This window comes from Pithys albifrons, chromosome 3, assembly GCF_047495875.1.
Source record: "Pithys albifrons albifrons isolate INPA30051 chromosome 3, PitAlb_v1, whole genome shotgun sequence".
Taxonomy (NCBI): Eukaryota; Metazoa; Chordata; class Aves; order Passeriformes; family Thamnophilidae; genus Pithys; species Pithys albifrons.
The window spans coordinates 84,770,596-84,790,722 of record NC_092460.1 but is presented as its reverse complement, the minus strand read 5'-3'; the positions used below and the strand labels follow the sequence as shown (position 1 = coordinate 84,790,722).

General features: G+C 41.6%; 1 protein-coding gene across 5 annotated transcripts in view; it reads left to right on the top strand.

Annotated features, from left to right (window-relative positions):
• The window catches only part of TAFA5 (TAFA chemokine like family member 5), a 436,638-nt gene that overhangs the window by 411,538 nt on the left and 4,973 nt on the right, over nt 1–20,127 (top strand). The gene's annotated exons all lie outside the window — the stretch shown is intronic.

Genomic DNA, 20,127 nt, shown 5'->3' with positions numbered 1-20,127 from the left:
TACAGAACCTCCCCACACATACAGCCAAAGGCAAGGTCAACCAAATTTCAGGCATGATTAGAAAGCACAACATGCAACTCCCCAATGATACAAGAAACAGTGGACAATCACATCTTTCCTGGATGCTGTCTTGGCATCTCATTTAGTTCTGCCTGCAGCTGAAGGTGTGGCTGATTTTATTAGGAGTAAGGAAGTTTGGCCCTAGTTATTCTGATGATCATCAGGAATCATAGAACCATAGAATCATTTAGGTTGAAAAAGACTTAAAAGATCATTGCATCCAAATGTAACTCAGCACTCCCAAGTACACTACTAAAGCACATCCCTAAGTGCTACATCTACACATCCTTTAAATGCCTTCAGAGCTGATGACTCAGCCACTTTCCTGGGCAACCCTCCTGGTGAACAATGCTTTCCTAATATCCAGTATAGACCTTCCCTGGTGCTACTTGAGGCCATATCCTCTCATCTTGTTATTTGGGAGCAGAGACTGACCCCTATCATATTCAAAACCACTGAGAAATTTTTGGTACATCTGCTGCCCTTGATAGCTACTCACCCACAACAGAAATGCTTTAAATTTCACCTTCCTTCTTTTCAAGAGAAAAATAAATGAATTAATTTGCCTCTGAAACTAAGATAATGGGTTTTTAAAGCATAAGACAAGGGTTTAGATTTGTGGGGTTGTTCTTTTTAAGATTTTTTTATCTTGTCTTAGTGGTCAGTCAGTATCCTTTTATAACATTAATTTTTCGCACGTCTTTCACATGATTTCTGTTTACTTCCCTGAAACCAGCTATGTGTTGATGCAGTGACTGGAGTGAGGGTGCTTTTCAGGGTCATTGGTTGTTTCTCAGTCACCTGTCTGTCCTGTTGAGTGGGAATCTTTGATACACTTCATGGGCATTAATCCGATAGACCATACTGGGCCAAAATTAGCTTCAGAAGTAAACTGGGGTTTGACTGTGTCATAATATGACGTAGATCTCAGTGACCGGAAACCTGTGTGAAGTTGGAAGGTGCTATGAAAGGTCTTGTGCCAAATATCAGCTCCTTCTCATGTCTGTGGGATGCACCACAGACAGGCAGTACTTTACTTCAGGCAGCTGTCTGGCACAGAACAATACTCATCTTCTTTTGTGAAGTACAGCCCACTGTCATCTGAAGGAGCATTGCAAAATAAGGTTTTAGATGTTACACCCTGTGCTGGTTTGAAGGTGAACCAGCAGGGGAAATGAACTCACCACGAGAGAGATTATAAGTCAGACCTAAAATTTAATAATAATATTACAATAACAACACTGATACACAAGGGAAATTGCTTTCAACTCACAATACCCCAGCAGTATAACCCAGTGTCCTGGGGCACAAACCCAAGGGGGTTTGTTTGCCCTTGTGCTGAGACCCCTGTGGCTCCCCCAAGTCCAGAGCAAAAGGAAAAGAAAAACCTGTTGGTGCAGGCGAGGGCTGTGGTCTGGGCGAGAGCGGTGATCTCCTGCTGTCGAGGTCCTGCTGCTGCTCTGGATCCGACGAGAAGGGCTGAGGTCTTCTTACCCACCACTTATGTACCCTCAGGGAGCACTCAGTCCCTCCCCCTGGGCGGGGACTCACACAATGGGTGATTGACTCTGGGAGCCAGGGGTTGTTGAGCTGTTGATGGCCCATTAGCAGCTCCGCCCCCCTCAGGCTGGGTGTGAAGTGATAATGGCTCCCTGGGCAGCTGCTGCTAATGGCCCATTGTCCTTGGGGAATGAATAGAGGGGGTGGAATACACAGGTTTGATCACCACCACACAGGGTTAGCTGGTCCCTCCAGCTGAACTAGGACATTATCCACCCCTTATTCCACTCCATCTAGTCATTCCCAAATTAACCCCCTTTTTACCTATACATATATATACACATGTATACAATGAAACATTACAAACTCTTCTCGCTCAAAATTAGGTCCCCTTGTGGTACACAACGTGTTTCTCCATCTTTTTGCATTACCCACCAAGTGCAACCAGGTCCTTGAGCAAAGACAATCCCTCGGATGGGTTTGCCTTTGTTTGAGGTGGGACTAACCCAAACAGTCTTTCCTAACATACCTCTCATATGGACCACAGGGACTTTATCTCCATCTACAGTATTCAAGAGTTCTGATTGGGCAGGGCCAGCTCGATTGATGGAGCCCCGGGTGTTGACCAACCAGGTGGCCTTTGCCAAATGCAGCTCCCAGTGTTTGAAAGTTCCCCCACCCAACGCCTTCAAGGTTGTCTTCAGCAGTCCATTACATCGCTCAACTTTCCCGGCAGCTGGAGCATGGTAGGGGATATGATACACCCACTCAATGCCGTGCTCTCTGGCCCAGGTGTCTATGAGGCTGTTCTTGAAGTGGGTGCCGTTGTCAGACTCTATTCTTTCTGGTGTGCCATGTCTCCACAGGACTTGTTTCTCAAGGCCCAGGATGGTATTCCGGGCAGTGGCGTGAGATACGGGGTATGTCTCCAGCCATCCAGTGGTTGCCTCTACCATGGTCAGCACGTAGCGCTTGCCTTGGCGTGTTTGGGGAAGTGTGATGTAGTCAACTTGCCAGGCTTCCCCGTACCTGTATTTCGACCACCGTCCACCATACCATAGAGGCTTCACCCGCTTGGCCTGCTTGATGGCAGCACATGTGTCACAGTCATGGATAACCTGTGAGACACTGTCCATAGTTAGATCCACCCCTCGGTCACGAGCCCATCTGTATGTTGCATCTCTGCCTTGATGACCAGAAGCATCATGGGCCCATCGGGCTAGAAACAATTCACCTTTATGCTGCCAATCCAGATCTACCTGAGAGACTTCAATCCTGGCAGCTCGATCCACCTGCTCGTTGTTACGATGCTCCTCATTAGCCCGGCTCTTGGGTACATGAGCATCTACGTGACGGACCTTCACACTCAGCTTCTCTACCCGGGCAGCGATGTCCTGCCACATCTCAGCCGCCCAGATGGGTTTCCCTTTGCGCTGCCAGCCGGCCTTTCTCCAGCGCTCCAGCCATCCCCACAGAGCATTGGCCACCATCCACGAGTCAGTGTAAAGGTAGAGTCTTGGCCACTTCTCTCGTTCAGCGATATCCAAAGCCAGCTGAACAGCTTTCAGCTCTGCGACCTGACTTGATCCACCTTGTCCTTCAGTCGCTTCTGCAACTCGACGTGTAGGACTCCATACAGCTGCTTTCCATTTCCGGCTTGTCCCTACAATGCGGCAGGAGCCATCTGTGAAGAGAGCATATCGCTTCTCCTCTTCTGGTAGCTGGTTATATGGTGGGGCCTCCTCAGCTCGTGTCACCTGCTCCTCTTCTTCTTCAGAGGACAATCCGAAACTCTCACCTTCCGGCCAGTTGGTGATGATTTCCAAAATCCCAGGGCGATTAGGATTCCCTATCCGGGTTCGCTGCGTGATCAGAGCGATCCACTTACTCCATGTGGCATCAGTGGCGTGATGGGTAGAAGGAGCTTTTCCTTTGAACATCCAGCCCAACACTGGTAGTCGGGGTGCCAGGATGAGCTGTGCCTCAGTGCCAATCACTTCTGAGGCAGCTCGAACTCCTTCATACGCTGCCAGGATCTCTTTCTCAGTTGGGGTGTAACTGGCCTCAGATCCTTTGTATCCCCGGCTCCAGAATCCCAGCGGTCGTCCTCGAGTCTCCCCAGGTACTTTCTGCCAGAGGCTCCAGGATGGGCCATTCTCCCCGGCTGCAGTATAGAGCACATTCTTCACATCCTGTCCTGTCCTGACTGGCCCAAGGGCTACTGCATGGGTAATCTCCTGTTTAATCTGCTCAAAGGCTTGTTGTTGTTCAGGGCCCCACTGGAAATCATTTTTCTTCCGTGTCACAAGGTAGAGAGGGCTTACAATCTGACTGTACTCAGGGATATGCATCCTCCAAAAGCCCACGGCGCCTAGGAAAGCCTGAGTTTCCTTCTTGCTGGTCGGTGGGGACATAGCTGCTATTTTGTTGATCACCTCTGTTGGAATCTGACGACGCCCGTCTTGCCACTTCACTCCTAGGAACTGAATTTCCTGAGCAGGTCCCTTGACCTTACTTCGTTTAATGGCAAAACCAGCTCTTAGGAGAATCTGGATTATCTTCTTTCCTTTCTCATAAACCTCCCCTGCTGTGTTCCCCCATACAATGATGTCATCGATGTACTGTAGATGTTCTGGAGCCTCACCCTTTTCCAATGCAGTCTGGATCAGTCCATGGCAAATGGTGGGACTGTGTTTCCACCCCTGGGGCAGTCGATTCCAGGTGTACTGCACCCCCTTCCAGGTGAAAGCGAACTGCGGCCTGCACTCTGCTGCCAACGGAATGGAGAAAAAGGCATTGGCAATGTCGATGGTGGCATACCACTTGGCTGCCTTGGACTCCAGCTCATACTGAAGCTCCAGCATGTCCGGCACAGCGGCACTCAGGGGGGGTGTGACCTCATTGAGACCACGGTAATCCACCGTCAGCCTCCACTCTCCACTGGACTTTCGTACTGGCCATATGGGGCTATTAAAGGGTGAGTGAGTCTTGCTGACCACCCCTTGGCTCTCCAGCTCACGAATCATCTTGTGTATGGGGGTCACAGAGTCTCGGTCAGTGCGGTATTGCCGACGGTGCACTGTGGCTGTGGCCAGCGGTACCAATTGTTCTTCAACTTTCAGCAGTCCTACAGCAGAAGGGTCCTCTGAGAGGCCAGGCAAGGTGCTCAGCTGTCTGATTTCCTCTGTCTCCACAGCAGCTATGCCAAAGGCCCAACGCAGTCCCTTTGGGTCTTTGAAATATCCATTCCTTAGGTAGTCTATGCCAAGGATACATGGGGCTTCTGGACCAGTCACAATGGGGTGTCTATGCCATTCCTTGCCAGTCAAGCTGACTTCAGCTTCCAGTACAGTCAGCTGTTGGGATCCCCCTGTTACCCCAGAAATAGAGATGGATTCTGCCCCGACGTATCCTGATGGCATCAACGTGCATTGTGCGCCAGTGTCCACTAAAGCTTTGTATTTCTGTGGGTCTGATGAGCCAGGCCACCGAATCCACACAGTCCAATAAACCCGATTGTCCCTCTCCTCTACCTGGCTAGAGGCAGGGCCCCCCTAGTTCTGGTCATGGTATTCACTGCGCTCTCCCTGTGAATATGACCGGGAGGTTCCTTCAAGAGGATCGGGCATAACATCATCATTCCTATACTGTCTGGAGCCTTGCCCACGAGAGACCGGAGCAGCCTTCAACCTTGAAGAATTCCCTGTGTTAGTTATGCCTCTTTGCAATTCACGTACCCGAGCTGCTAAGGAAGAGGTGGGTTTCCCATCCCACTTCCTCATATCTTCTCCATGCTCATGGAGGTAAAACCACAGATTGCCGCGTGGAGTGTACCCTTTCTCCTTAGCTGGGAGACGCCTGCTTCTGATGGCAGAGACTCTTGTTTGTTCTGGAGAGATATGGAAGAGTCCTTCCTTAATCTTCTCTTCCAGTTCAGCCAGTTTTGTTTCCACAGCTGAGACATGGGCTCGTAATGGAGCAGTGACAGTGTCTTCATAAATCCTGAGTTTGCTGACCAGTGCACCCACCTTGTCTTCTCCCTCTCTCCACTGCAATGTTGCAAGGTAGCGAGAATACATTTCTGGCCCAAGTCGTGCAAATTTTAACCACATCTGGGATGTGCACTGGACACCATCTGGACTTTTAGGGAATCTCTCATCCTCTGAAAAGATTATCTCCAGTACGGCTAATTCCCTTAAGCACCGGATACCTTGTTCCATCGTGTTCCACTGTCCTTGCTGTACGTGGAGGTCCTCCTTACAAAGATATCTCTCCCTCACGCTTGACAACAGTCGCCGCCAGAGGCTGAGAGTTTCCTGTCTCTTTCCAATGCCCTGATCAATGACAACATCTCGAGACAGGGATCCCAGCTGCCTTGCCTCACTCCCATCTAGAATTGTATCATTGGCTGCAGCATCCCAGATTCGAAGTAGCCAGGTCAAGATGGACTCATTTGCCTGTCGTGTGAACTCTCTCCGGAGCTCACGCAGCTCTCCCAGGGATAGGGACCGGGTGATTATTTCTGGCTCCATTTCTTCTGCTTGAGATGAAGGTCCTGACTCTTCCTCGTCATGCACTATACGAACTGATTTGGTCTTTGATTTTCTTTTCTGGACAGGGGCAACTGCTATCGGTTTCTGTTGTCCTTCTGGCTCCTCCATGGTCTGGGTGGACATGGTGCTGGTTGATGTATCTCTCTTCCTCTCTGGCTCAGTCATGGTCTGGGTGGACATGGCGCTGGTTGATGTATCTCTCTTCCTCTCTGGCTCAGTCATGGTCTGGGTGGACATGGCGCTAGTTGATGTATCTCTCTTCCTCTCTGGCTCAGTCATGGTCTGGGTAGACATGGCGCTAGTTGATGTATCTCTCTTCCTCTCTGGCTCAGTCATGGTCTGGGTGGACATGGCGCTAGTTGATGTATCTCTCTTCCTCTCTGGCTCAGTCATGGTCTGGGTGGACATGGTGCCTGTGGATTTGCTCCTTTTCTCCTCCTCCTGATGATGCTGTACCACACCAAGCAGTGTGCGGTAGGCAGTGGCCAGGGCCCAGCAGGTTGCTGTGAGCTGCATATCTCTGGGACTACCAGAGCATCTTCCTTTGACATAGCTTAGCATTTTGGCAGGGTCCTGCAGTTGTTCCGGGGTGAATTTCCAGATCATTTGAGGAGAGAAGGTCTCCAAATACTGGCCCATATCTTCCCACTTCCCGTGCCACTCAACATCATCCGCTCCCAGGGCAGGCCTCCAGCAAGTCTCCTTAGAGAGCCCAGTTCTGACCCTAAACATGGTGTATACAGTACAGAGGAGACAAAGCAACACTGACAGCAGGATTATGCTGTCCCTAACATCAAAAGGAAGCTCAATATTTTCAATGATTGTTGTAGCAGAGGTGAAAAGGTGGAAGTAACCATCTCCGCCTGTTTTCCCCACAGTCTGGGTGCTATTTTTAATGAGACCCCAGAGGTAACAACCCAAACCAGGACAGGCAGACCAGACTGAATATACATTCACAATGAAATTCATTGCTTCTGATGTTATGACAACATAAACATAGTATATTAATAAAGCAATTTTGATTCTTCTCCCTGGTACTAAAGAGAGCATCAAAACAGGCACATGGTTCCCCATGTGTCGAAATATGAACAGGCCCAGATACACGATCCACATGAATACATCAAGCAACATGGTAGTCAGGGAGTTTCTGTACCCAAATACACAAAATGAAATTGTAGTTCTGACTTCTCTCTCGAGCCCCACGTTGGGCGCCAAAAGATGTGCTGGTTTGAAGGTGAACCAGCAGGGGAAATGAACTCACCACGAGAGAGATTATAAGTCAGACCTAAAATTTAATAATAATATTACAATAACAACACTGATACACAAGGGAAATTGCTTTCAACTCACAATACCCCAGCAGTATAACCCAGTGTCCTGGGGCACAAACCCAAGGGGGTTTGTTTGCCCTTGTGCTGAGACCCCTGTGGCTCCCCCAAGTCCAGAGCAAAAGGAAAAGAAAAACCTGTTGGTGCAGGCGAGGGCTGTGGTCTGGGCGAGAGCGGTGATCTCCTGCTGTCGAGGTCCTGCTGCTGCTCTGGATCCGACGAGAAGGGCTGAGGTCTTCTTACCCACCACTTATGTACCCTCAGGGAGCACTCAGTCCCTCCCCCTGGGCGGGGACTCACACAATGGGTGATTGACTCTGGGAGCCAGGGGTTGTTGAGCTGTTGATGGCCCATTAGCAGCTCCGCCCCCCTCAGGCTGGGTGTGAAGTGATAATGGCTCCCTGGGCAGCTGCTGCTAATGGCCCATTGTCCTTGGGGAATGAATAGAGGGGGTGGAATACACAGGTTTGATCACCACCACACAGGGTTAGCTGGTCCCTCCAGCTGAACTAGGACACACCCAATCCAAGGGAAAGAAGTAGGTGTTGGGGCAGTTCTGAAATGAATTGGTTTGAAAAGACAGAACAAGATTACCATGAGAAATTGCCAGCATTTCTTTTTACTGATAATCATTTTTCATTACTACGCTTATGAAAGTTTCTGCCATTTTTTTTGTTCCATCTCAGGGTTCCCAGAACATCTTATAGAGCTTGCCGAGAGCATCTGGTTGATCTCTTTGAGGACAGGTCTGACCTTAGGCATTCCAGTTAGTCCAGCATGTCTACAGTGCAGCTTTGCTATGAAAAACATCTACAAAGTTGTTTTGCTGATTTCCACTCTGTGTCCTTCAGTAGTTCCAAAGCAAGTTAACTTTGTTAAGAAAAGAAAACTCTGTCTCCTTCTGAGTTAATTCTTGGTGAGAAGTATCTTTGTTGGAGACATTCTGCAAAGACAACATGGAGGATGAGTGTGGTCAAGGGTCAAAATGAAGAGATGTACTGTAGGATATCTGCTTCCTCATCATGTGAAAAGCCTGTCAGCATTCCTTGTCCCTGGGATAGACATTAATTTCTCTTGAACCTTTGTGATGACGTATTTATCATATTTGCACCTGAAGGCACCGGGTGATATTTACTAAGTGTTCTACCAATTCAATTTAACAGAAGTCATGTATTCTACTCTACTTCTCCCTGTGCAGACTTTTGTCACATAGTACCTGTAAGGCAGAAGATTGTAAAAAGATTGATCCTTTTCAGGGAAGTGGCTCATCTGCTGCAGTTTATTCCTATGTAATGTAGTTCCCACAGCTGCCAGCCTGCTTCCCTACTAGGAGATTCAGTACTTGGTGAAGGAAAATAAGAAAGGTATACATGATCATTGAAGCTTACCATGTTCACCAGCACTCAGTACACTGAGACATCTGTGCGTGGCATAATGGGATTGATGAATCGAACACATAGACCGAGTGGTTAGACCTAATTAAAAATAATTACTAATGACGGAAGAAACTCATGTTAGGTTTTCTTTTCAGTGTAAAAAATCAAATCTACTTTGTCTCTAGTCTAGAGTTAAGGTAAGGGAGGGAATGAATGCTAAATCTTTCTTGGTTTGGATGTACCACTGTACAGCTAGGAGCATTGCAAGAAGAGGGAACAATGTGGTACTTGCAACCTAGCACAGAGGACATTCTTTTGAAGGGATTCTTAGGGAAAAAAAAAAAAGAAGAAAAAAACTCCAATAAACTACTTGAGTAGTTATTTTCACATCATCTTATTAAAAATAGACCTGAATCTGTGAACAGATTGACTCTGCACTCTGAGACATCAGCTGAAGTAGTTGTAACCAGAACCTGCAGATTCATACAATCCAGTTAAGTGCTTCTATGATGTAATAAAATTTAATAGTTCTGCTGTGCTATCAGCAGTACTGCTTTCAGATACTGCACATAAATGTCTCCTTTAGTCCCCTTTACTCTCCTATGATTGAAAGGGTTACAGACATGTACACCTTATTCCGTCTTCAGAATCCCAGTGAATAACTTTCTGTTCAGTTTAGAAATGGCAGCTGTGAACTGTGTTTAAGGTAAAGTATTTCCATTATCTGATGCTTTAGAAATTACATCAGGAATTGAATTGTGGAATCTACAGTCTTTGTTCATACTGTCATAAATCTAAAGCTTTTTATAATAGATATTAAAAACCGGGAATTTAATTGACAATAAATAATTATATTTATTTTACAAAAGGACCAGGGAGCTTTTTTTTTTTTTTACTTATTTGTCTTTTTTTTAAGCCTTAAGAACAGTTTATCTTTTGTATCTTCAGATTGAAAGACTTCTTTCCCTTAACTCCCAAACTTACCAGACAGAAGTGTTTTGCCACACTTTTCACTTTAGGACACTATATGTTATATTTGCTATGAGCCAAATATCCTTTACAGAGATGTCTGGGAAATAAGCCAGTTATAATGGTCTCAGGAGAATCAGCAGGATTGCTGAAAAACAAAAGATGTTCTTATATTTAAGGACATGAATATCTCAGATTAGCACAGCAAATGGCAATTGACAGCTTTTGATGAATCTTGGCACTAATTTCTGATCAAACAATATATGAGGCTTTAAATGAAAATGTGTTTATTTCTTTATTGACATTATTACAGATCTGAATCTGTAGCTTCTGAATTATTTCTACTGATAAACTGTGTCCTTTTTTCCCAAATATTAATAATTTTTGTATGATTTTGCCTATCAGACAAATGTGTGTCTCATAAGAGAGCAGAGCAGTGTCATTGCTGGGAAGATAGGACCATTTTCAAGTCACTGTGTTAATTTTGATGGCAAGACACTCATTTGCAGTTTATATGACTTTGACCAGGGTTGCTTGCTCCGCCTTTGAGAAAGATGGCCTCTGGCAAATATATAGTTAGTTAGTTAGTTAGTTAGTTAGTTAGTTAGTTAGTTAGTTAGTTAGTTAGTTAGTTGGAGTTAGCCCAAAGTGTTCCAGACGTCAGAACTCTTAACTTACCATTGTGCCAGATTTTGAATGGAAATTCCCAGGAGCAGAGCTTATTGGTGGAGTATGCAGATACCCTGCTATTTACAGAACACTAGTGTAATCAAATATCAACATAAGTACACCTTTAAATAGAAAATCATGGTGAAAAGGTCTTCTATTACACATTGGTATAGCTGTTCTGCATTTCGAACGTCTGTACGAAGAGCAAGTACCACAGGTTAACTAAGCACGCTTTATCAGAGTAAGTTTAAAGTCTTGACAGTGCATATATTGTAAAAAGTAAACTGTCCTGACTCTAGCTTTTAGTCAGATAGTGTCCTGGTCTGGAGTTTTTAAAAGGAAAGGGGCAAAATTTAGGAATAATTTCGAATTCTTCTTGTCCAAATGTTAAATCAACAATCAGATAAACACTAATCATATTTGTTAAAACTTGAAATGTTTGCTTCAGTATTTCACATTTCAGTATTTAACTTTAACTTTTGGAATCCAAAAGAAAGTTCAATTCTATCACAGTATTTCTCATTTTCATTACACTTGCCACACTCTTTTATGGCATATCCATTGCAATTACATGTTTAATCCCTACTGATGTGTTATAATAGGATGTATTGATCCAATCAATTTTTAGGGATACATTTAAAGATTATATATATCATTTGTATATATTATATATTTATGATAATTTTAAAATTGTTAGGGCTTAATGCTACTTAAAATTAAAAAAACATCTGGATCAAAGTGTTACCTGTGCTATAATGAAAAGAATCTAAGCATCAAATGTACTAATTAGAAGGCAGCTGTTTTCCTGTATCTTAGCTTGAAATATGAAAACATCATCTTATCTCTAGAAGTTACATAGCACACAGTTGTTTATTCAAACAAACAAACAAAAAAAAACCCCAACCCAACAAATTCACACACAAAACCCGATACAAACTCAAGGCATGTATTTTTTAAAAATATCAGAGAAATAATTAGTGACATCCAGATTCATTCCTCTATATAAGGCACTTACCAGTTACATGTCTTTGAAAATTGGTTGCTTTTAGCCTTCTCCATTATCAGTGGAAAGACAATGTTTATGCAATTGTATTTTTTCCTCAAATACTAATAGGCTATACATTTTTAGAGTATTTGACATAAAGGCACCTAAAAAAGTTGACCAAGATATGTGAACATTTTTGCAGTATGTGCTGAAAAAATGGTATTACCAATTCAAAATATCTGTTTTTCCATGAACTCTCCTTGACCACAAATTTTAAGTTAAGCTTTCAAATGCCCAAAGGTCAATGGGGTAATTCTTACAGCCCAGGTTATTATTTTTGTATTATAAATATTATATAGTTTCACCACAGCTCAGATAACACTGTGACACTGAAAATTAGACATCCCAGTCAATCCTTACTAAGAACTGATGCTGATTACTTAAGTAATAAATGTCAAAATTAATATTATATATTCATAATAGCATCTTTTATTACATAGTACTACTCCTGAAATGCAAAATGTAGAAGTATTTTTGTAACTTTAAAATGAAAGTTTAACTTTTTAAAATCTCATTTTTTCTTAAGCAAAATTATTCAAAATAATTTTAAACTTTTCTTGCATCTATTGAGTCTAGAAGTGATAAAAGACTTTATGATCAGAGTTTTTAATTCTGCATAGAAGAGAGTTACAGCTAAGCCTTAAAAATACATGTGACTTCTGGGGCAAATTTTATGCTTTTACCTTGCAAGGTTGTTTTTCAATAGTACTTTCTTGCCTATGTTGTCATTCCCACAGTGGTCCTTGTGAATTTTGCAGAATCTGTGGAATACACCTATATTCCTACACAGATCTGATTTCTTCTCCTAATTGGAAAATTTCCTTTTTTTTTCCAATTTCTGTTTAATTAGTGTAAAACATCCAGTGCCAGAGAAACACAATGTATTCCTTGCTAATTAACCCTGATACAGTGACATCTCCAAGAAACTCATAGCCTAAGCCAAGACCTGTTAGGCAGAGAATATGCAGGTCTCCTGCTGACAGCAGAAACTGAAACCATACAATGGCATTTGTGCGTTAGTCCTGTTCTATATGGCATGTAATTCCTGACCTCAATGCAAAGACTGATGATGACTTCTTCCATCTGATATTTATGAAATGTTGCCTAGCATGTCTGACAGAGTCAGTAATACATTTTCCTCTTTTTCTGTTTTGTCTCGGGTTTCTATAGCATCTGAGTTTTGTGTGATTTCTCATTAAACATTCTCAAGTTTCACCCACGCAGGCCATCTGGACTGTAGTTAATATTTTAGGACCTATCCCCTTAACTTTGATGTACTTTCGTGTAACTGCTAAAACATGGTGATATCTCTTCCTTCTGTCTTGAGAACCTCCCCCTCAAAAGCCCAGACATATCAGAGGAGCCAAGGGCTTGATACTGCCAGCAGCTGAAATCTTTCAAATCTCTTGTATATTTTTTCAAATCTGAGAAAATCTATGATGAGTAAAAGAAATCTGTGAATTCTCACTATCAAAATGAAAGAAGTGAAGTCCTAAAGTATAAAATACTATATTAAAAATAAGCATCATGGTAGTGGCTCCTGGAGTTGGTTTGTTGTGTTCACTTATGAATAAATAAATGGTAGTGTGATGAACAGCATAGGTACTGTGTGATCCATTCAACTGGATTCACTAATGACATTGTCAATACTATAGCTTGATCCCTGTCTTCAGCTGAAGCTTATTTCCCTCTCAGGTTCATTGCATTTCATCTGAGTTACTGTTTTATGAACCAGCAAGGTCCATTACACACGTTCAATTGGAACAAGCATTTTACTCTGATTTAACCAGGAGTATCTCTCAAGTAGCTCAGTTATTTTTGAAGTATTCTTAAGGTCCGATGTTACAGTTTGTCATTCCTATGAAGCAGAAACAAGCTTGAAAGATAACAAAGCTCAGATAAATGTTTCAGACAAAGAAATTGACAGCTCTCATAATACTTGTAATGATATGTGCTAAGTGTAATACTACGCTTTTCTGTGATCCCATCCTCCTGAACTTCTAGGACTGTGAGATCCCTGTAATGGCATTTCTCTCTTAACAATGGACCTACACAAATGTTTCATGGTCTGTCTTGTAATGTTAACTAACTGAACCATGATCAATTGCTTCTCAGGCACAGGGACTGATCAGGATTGGTATCTTATTCTTCTTTCCTGTCATCTGTATGGCTCAACTCCGATGAAATGCTCAGTCAGAAGGACATGGTTTGGGCAGTGATGCATGTGGAGTGGGTCACTCATGACTAAGTGAGGCCTACTGAGTCACAAGGAAGAGCTGCTTGAAACTTTTCAGCGTGAGAAAACAGAATTCAGTTCCCTTAACTCTTGTGTCCAGGGCAGGCTAGATGCTCCAAGAGCCTAAGATATATTCAGAGTGTAAATGTACAATGAGGTCTTTTTAAGTAGCATCTGGAGACAGGTGAAATGCTCAAATATGTCCCACAGGCACTAAGCATCTATGCTTAGGCAGTATTGAACTCTTGATTTTGTGGGCCCTGACTGAGCATCCCAAACAATACCTACATTTAGGTTCCATAATCTCTGACTTTGTCTCAAAGAGCTGAAGGGCTGTTATGGAAGAGACACTGGTTTAGGCATCCCTAAAATCTGATTGAGAAAAGTTTCAACAAGATAGGGGATTCACCTCACATCTAGAAGAGGCACAGGAAACTGGATAAAGTGATAAGATTCTCTGGAACTGGTATCTTTGTGTGTCAAAGAAGATCAGATTTACTTTCACTCCTGCTCCACCAAAAATCTATTACTGCTGCTTTTATATATTTCTGTCTTTTGTCTGTATAAGTTTATTGCAAATTACAGAAAATTCCTTGAAATTTGCCACAGTTTATTTTTCCTCTTTTTTGTTTGTTTTCAGTCTACTGCAGAAATATGATCACCACAGCACTGCTTGCCAAAATACCACAGAAACAGGGTAGGGAGAGTAATGGTGATGTTGCCAAAGAATTTAGATGCAATATGCTGCACATTGTAGAGAGCACTCTGCCTCCAGTAGACAGTGGCACACTGTTTGATTTTTGAAACACTGCATCCCTGCTTTGTTTTAAGTGTAAATGTATTTGCACTCTTAATGGGAATGCTACACAGTATAATGCATTTAGGTGTGTGCTTCACCACTAGAGTATTAAAATTGTTTTAATAGTTTTGGATAATGATCCTAATATTCCCTCTCTCATCCTTCTTCTCAACTTTGCTGTAATCATGTGCAACTGAAAACTGGAGGATGAGCACAGGTGTGCAAAAGTATATTTTACATGGAATTACAAGAATTTATCACAAAACAAACATAAATATTTCCTGAACAACAATACTAAATTGTACTTACAGACTTAAAAGTCTGTGAGATGTGTGGATATGTTATTATTAAACAGAGGATCACAAATATTGCTATATGCAAAATCATTTATATCTGCCAATTTTCCCATTACCCTGTCGAGAAATATCCTCTCCCTCCACAAATCTTGAAGAAAACATTTTAAGTCACTACATTTTCCACTGTCTTTTCAGAGGTTTTATGGTTGAATGATGGGTTGAAGAATCTGTAAAAAAGATCAGGTTTAATCTGATACAAGAAAGAATGTTGACTTTTTAAGAAATATCCATTTCACTTTCCTGAAAAACGTCATTGTTTCTGTGGTAAGATGTTTCAGGGAAAGATTTTTCACATTTTATAAAGTATCTTTGGGGCCAGGATCTAAATCTCAAATAGCATTTGAACTTCTGATTTAAAGCTTGTGTATTTTGAGTGAAATTGGCTCTTTTAATGGGTGAAATATCCTAATTATTGCATCTAAAAGCATGTTACCTTTTTGATGTATTACTTATTTAAGTATTTCCACAATCAGTCTTAGTAAGACACCGTTCCAATGCTTACTGAGTGTGAGAATAACCTTGTTCCAGCTCAGTTGCCTGTCAGTCAGATGTCAATCACAGATGTCTGTGAACAATCTTCTCCTTTAATTAGAAAAGAAAATGTAATTCTTTGTATTTGTGTGTGGACTTCAGTGCTGGCTTTTAGTTGTTTCTTTTTTCCCCTTTTATTCCATTAAGTAGACTAGTAAACTTTACAGGCAAGATTGCTTTTTTAAACTTTACAATGAAAAGTTATATCACCCTTTTAATTAAATGTTCTTTTTTTGCAGCAATACAAACATTATTTTATGGAAGATTTTTGTATTTCATAGATTTCTTAGCATACAGAAATATTTAGTCACTTTTTTCAATGTAATTAAGGTTATGTCTTAAGGTTTGTTGATCTATAAAGTATATGCTTTGAATATAAGTATATACTTACGAATATTGAGAGTTCAGTATTAATTAAGTTATTGCATTTAAACAAAAACAGATTCTTAAATACATTGGTGATTTAATCTGAATCTGTCTCCTACCTTAGAGAAAAGTATCTGGAATGGTAAATCCAGGTTATTTTTTCAATACCCCAAGGAAAGCCCCTGGCTATTCTTAGAGATGTTCAATTGTGCTAATATTGCAGTTGGTTTTTATTTGAAGAGTAAAAGACAGAAGTAGTCATTTTTTAAGTTTACAATTTCACACCAGTTACAAATCTTTCTTAGTTTTACCAACTACTATCTTTCATATTTGTGTACATCTCTAACCATTTTAAAAATGCTTAAATAAGTCAAATAAAATTGAGTTACTTGCTCAAGGAATTTGGCCAAAGATATTTTAGTGGTGTTTTGGTTTTAGTTGGCACATGAGAGATGAAGACACGCTGTTCTGCCTTGTTGTGTCTTGTAAGATGTGTGATCCTCTTTACCATTCACTCTTTTACTCATGTTTCTTCAAGAAGCTGATTTTAGACTTTCACAGGGGGCAGAATGAGACCTGCCTTGCTATCATTTTCCACAACAACTCTAAATGCTACTCCAGGCAAAAATCCCCCATGATCACCTTTTGTGCCCAAGGGCTTTGAATGTTCTCAACACAAATATTCTTGCTGCTATCTCTTCTGGACCAGTGTTGACCTGGGGGTGCTGGTTGACAACAGGCTGAACATCAGCCAGCAGTGTGCCCAGGTGTCCAAGAAGGCCATTGGCATCCTGGCTTGGCTCAGTAATAGTGTGTCCAACAGGACAAGGGCAGTGATTGTCCCCTGTACTTGGCACTGATGAGGCCACACCTTGAATCTTGTGTTCAGTTTGGGCTCCTCACTTAAAGGAAGACATTGAGGTGCTGAAGTGTGTCCAGAGAAGGGCAAAGAAGCTGGTGAAGGATCTGGAGCACAAGTCTCATGAGCAGCAGCTGAAGGAGCTGGGGTTGTTTAGTTTGGAGGAAAGAAGGCTCAGGGGTGACCTTTGCTCTCTATAATGATGTGAAAGGAGGTTGTAGCAAGGTGGGGGTCCGCTTCCCTGGAGACTAGCAACAGGAGGAAAGGACACAGCCTCAGTCTGTACCAAGTGAGGTTCAGACTGATGATCAGAAGGAATTTCTTCATGGAAAGGGTTGTACGCATTGGAATAGACTGCCCAGGAAGGTGGAGAAATCACCATCCCTGGAGGTGTTTGACTGTATGTGGCACTTACTGTTATTGTCTAGGTTGGACTTGGTTGGACTTGACCTTAGAAGTCTTTTCCAACATAAATGAGTCTGTAATTCTGCCACCTCAATTGCTTTTCCTTAGCATTTGTTCAGATGCTAAAAATCGAGCTCATATTATTATTATATATGCCTTAGATTGAGCTCTTAAACCTGGGTTACCTACATGACCCAGGGTCAAATGTATTGCAGGTGGGTTACAAGATGTGGTTTTGAGATTTTCATTCATTGTAAGGATTTTTTTAATTATAAGAACAGTCCCACTTCCTTTGCTAGTATTTATGAAGTAATGAGCAATTCAGAAGGAAGGAGTATATATTCTGACGCAACACATTCCAAGATCTTGTAAGTTCAAAAAATGTTTTGTGAGACAAAAAGGATTTTAACAGAAAAGGAAATTAATGATCAGGATGATAGTCCTGGCAGATGGTGAGACGAAGTTGAAAAGATAGTGCTAGAAGTGTTATTTAAGGGTAAAAGACAGTTTTTTGTGCTTTGTTCTAGACAGATTAATACTAAGTAATTGTTATTGGGAAAAAATATATTTTGCAAAAAGTCTCAGAGTTGAAATAAACACTTCTCTCTGTGTCTGGCTTGCATAATGGAAGTGAAAAGAAACAAACAGTGGGTGTTATAAGGAAAGGCATGTTCTCCTAGAAGGTGACTAATAATGAAATTCTGCTATCTGTAGCTCATGATTGCTATTTTGTTGGTGTGCAGCACAGGAAAATATACCTGTATATACACTATCTAATACATTAGACTTCTTTTTATAAACACCCACAAGCACAGACACTAAATTTGCCCAATCTTATTTTTCCTAGTTCTGCAGGTAGGTACTACAGTTTGAACTCTGAAATTGTCCTTCCTGTGAGTAGCTCAGCGAGACAGAATACAGCGTTAAGTAGAGTAGCTTGCATGCTTCTTTTTATTATTCCTAGTAGCTGTGGACACTTTACAGTTAGATTAATTTGTCTTTTTTTCTTTTTTTTTCTTTTTTTTCCTGAAGACTAGGCAGTTCAATTTTCATGTATGAACACCATAGAGAAAGGGAGAGTAAGGGAGGGAAACAGAATAAATTTTCAAGAGGGACTATGGGAGTTCTCATGAAAGCAGCAGGTCACTGCTACTACTTGGATCATCACCAGAAATTTACATTTTTATTCCCCGTAAGGCATGAGGTATCTTGCAAGGCAGTGTAAGGTTTTCCTTGGGCATTTTAATGCTTTTACATCTTTCTTTCTGCATCATACATGCTTAGTTGTTTAGGGACCTATAACAGAAGGCCACAGAAGCAGAGGGGAAAGACATGCTGTTTATCGTACTTGCAGTCAGTTGGTAAAAGGTTTAGAACTGTTTCCATTATGAGTGTGAGACAGAGACTGACCCAACCTCCACTCATGTCTGTGAATTATTTTTTTACAAAAGTACCCCAACTACAAGAAAAGCCAATTGCACTGATGGATGCTATACAGAATTCCAAGCCTCACAGAATTATGTTAAAGACTGTAGTTGAAAGTGCAAAACACACAGTTTAGACAAGTAGTTCATCTGTTAGACAACACTGAAACAACTTTAATAGGATCAACTACTTTGTAGGTATCCAGAAAATTTACAGAACTCAGTTCTGGAAACATGAGAGATTGTTCAAAATTGTCATTACAGAGTGCCAGTCTGACTGCAACAGGTAGTCCTGTAAGTGCACTTGGCTACTGTAGCAAAAATAACAACTTTGGTGCAGTCTTATTTTTATTCTAAAAACACAGAGTGAAAACCAGATGAAACTGCTAAAGCTTTATCAGTCTTGACGTGGAATTGTTGGTATTTATGTGGATTCCATTTAAATTAAAAAGTCAGGCCAGACATACTTGAAACTCAATCCTAACTCAAAATATTTGCCACTTGCAGTCAGCCTGGCTCAATTTTCTGGTTTGTCATGAAAAATTTGTACATTTTGTCACTAAATTCAATCCTATATACTACACTGAAAGAAAGATAGAGGTTTATAGGAGGGTTTCTTTTGATGGAAAGCCTGTATAAGTCAGCAAAGGCTCATATATTCTTAACTTCTCAGGGTTACTTGCATAACTTTTTTTTTCTTTGACAATAAGAATGAACCGATGAACTATTTTATGTGTCATTAGGGCACAGTTGGAGATAGACTGACCCTTATTCTACTCCCTCCAGAATAAGACAATTTAATTGGACTGTATTATAATTGCTGTAATAAGCCAAACACTCTCAGGACATACTCAAGCCCTTCAAGAACAATAGCAAGATATATATGGTCATGTGAACTGTCTTGTTTCTTTTGCTTTGGATTATTAACAGGAAAGTTTGTTTTCCTCTTGAGCAGATTTCTGTGGAGCTTGGGCTTCCATCACTTGAACAGTCAGATAACAAATAGTAGTATTTTAATCTCTGGTACTAGATGCCCACTCAGTATCTCAAAGTTGAAGAAGCTCACACTTACAGCCAAAAACTCTTCTTCCAAAGGAAGCAGAACCTGCTGTCTGAAGCACTGGGAAGAAATTCTGATTTCATGAAGTCAGTGACAAACAGACTTGTGCAATGATGCCTAATAAAAAAAGGTAGTCAAGCCTTGGAGGAGTCAAGGCTGCCTCGGGAAGTGATTGAGTCACCGTCCCTGGAAGTTTTTAAAAGACATGTAGATGTGGTCCTTAGGAACATGGTTTAGTGGTGTACTTGGCAGTGCCGCGTTGGACTTGATCTTAGAAGCGTTTTACAACCTAAATGATTCTCTGATTCTATTCTATGGTTTGAAGTACTACTACAAATAGTAAACAAGTTGTTTTTATTTTTTTAGGAGTCCCTCTTTTCTCTTATTTGATCTGTCTGTTTTTCTGGGGAGTGATTAATTTACCTATAATGAGGAATGAAAGGGGAAAAAACAGGAGGTGGGAGGGTAGGTGTGCATTCTTTTCCTCTTCTCTGGACTCATCATACTCTCTTATCTTCTCTCACCTTTTTATCTGTTGTTCCTATTATCTATCTTACTTCATTTTCATGTCTTCATTAATAAGTGATATTT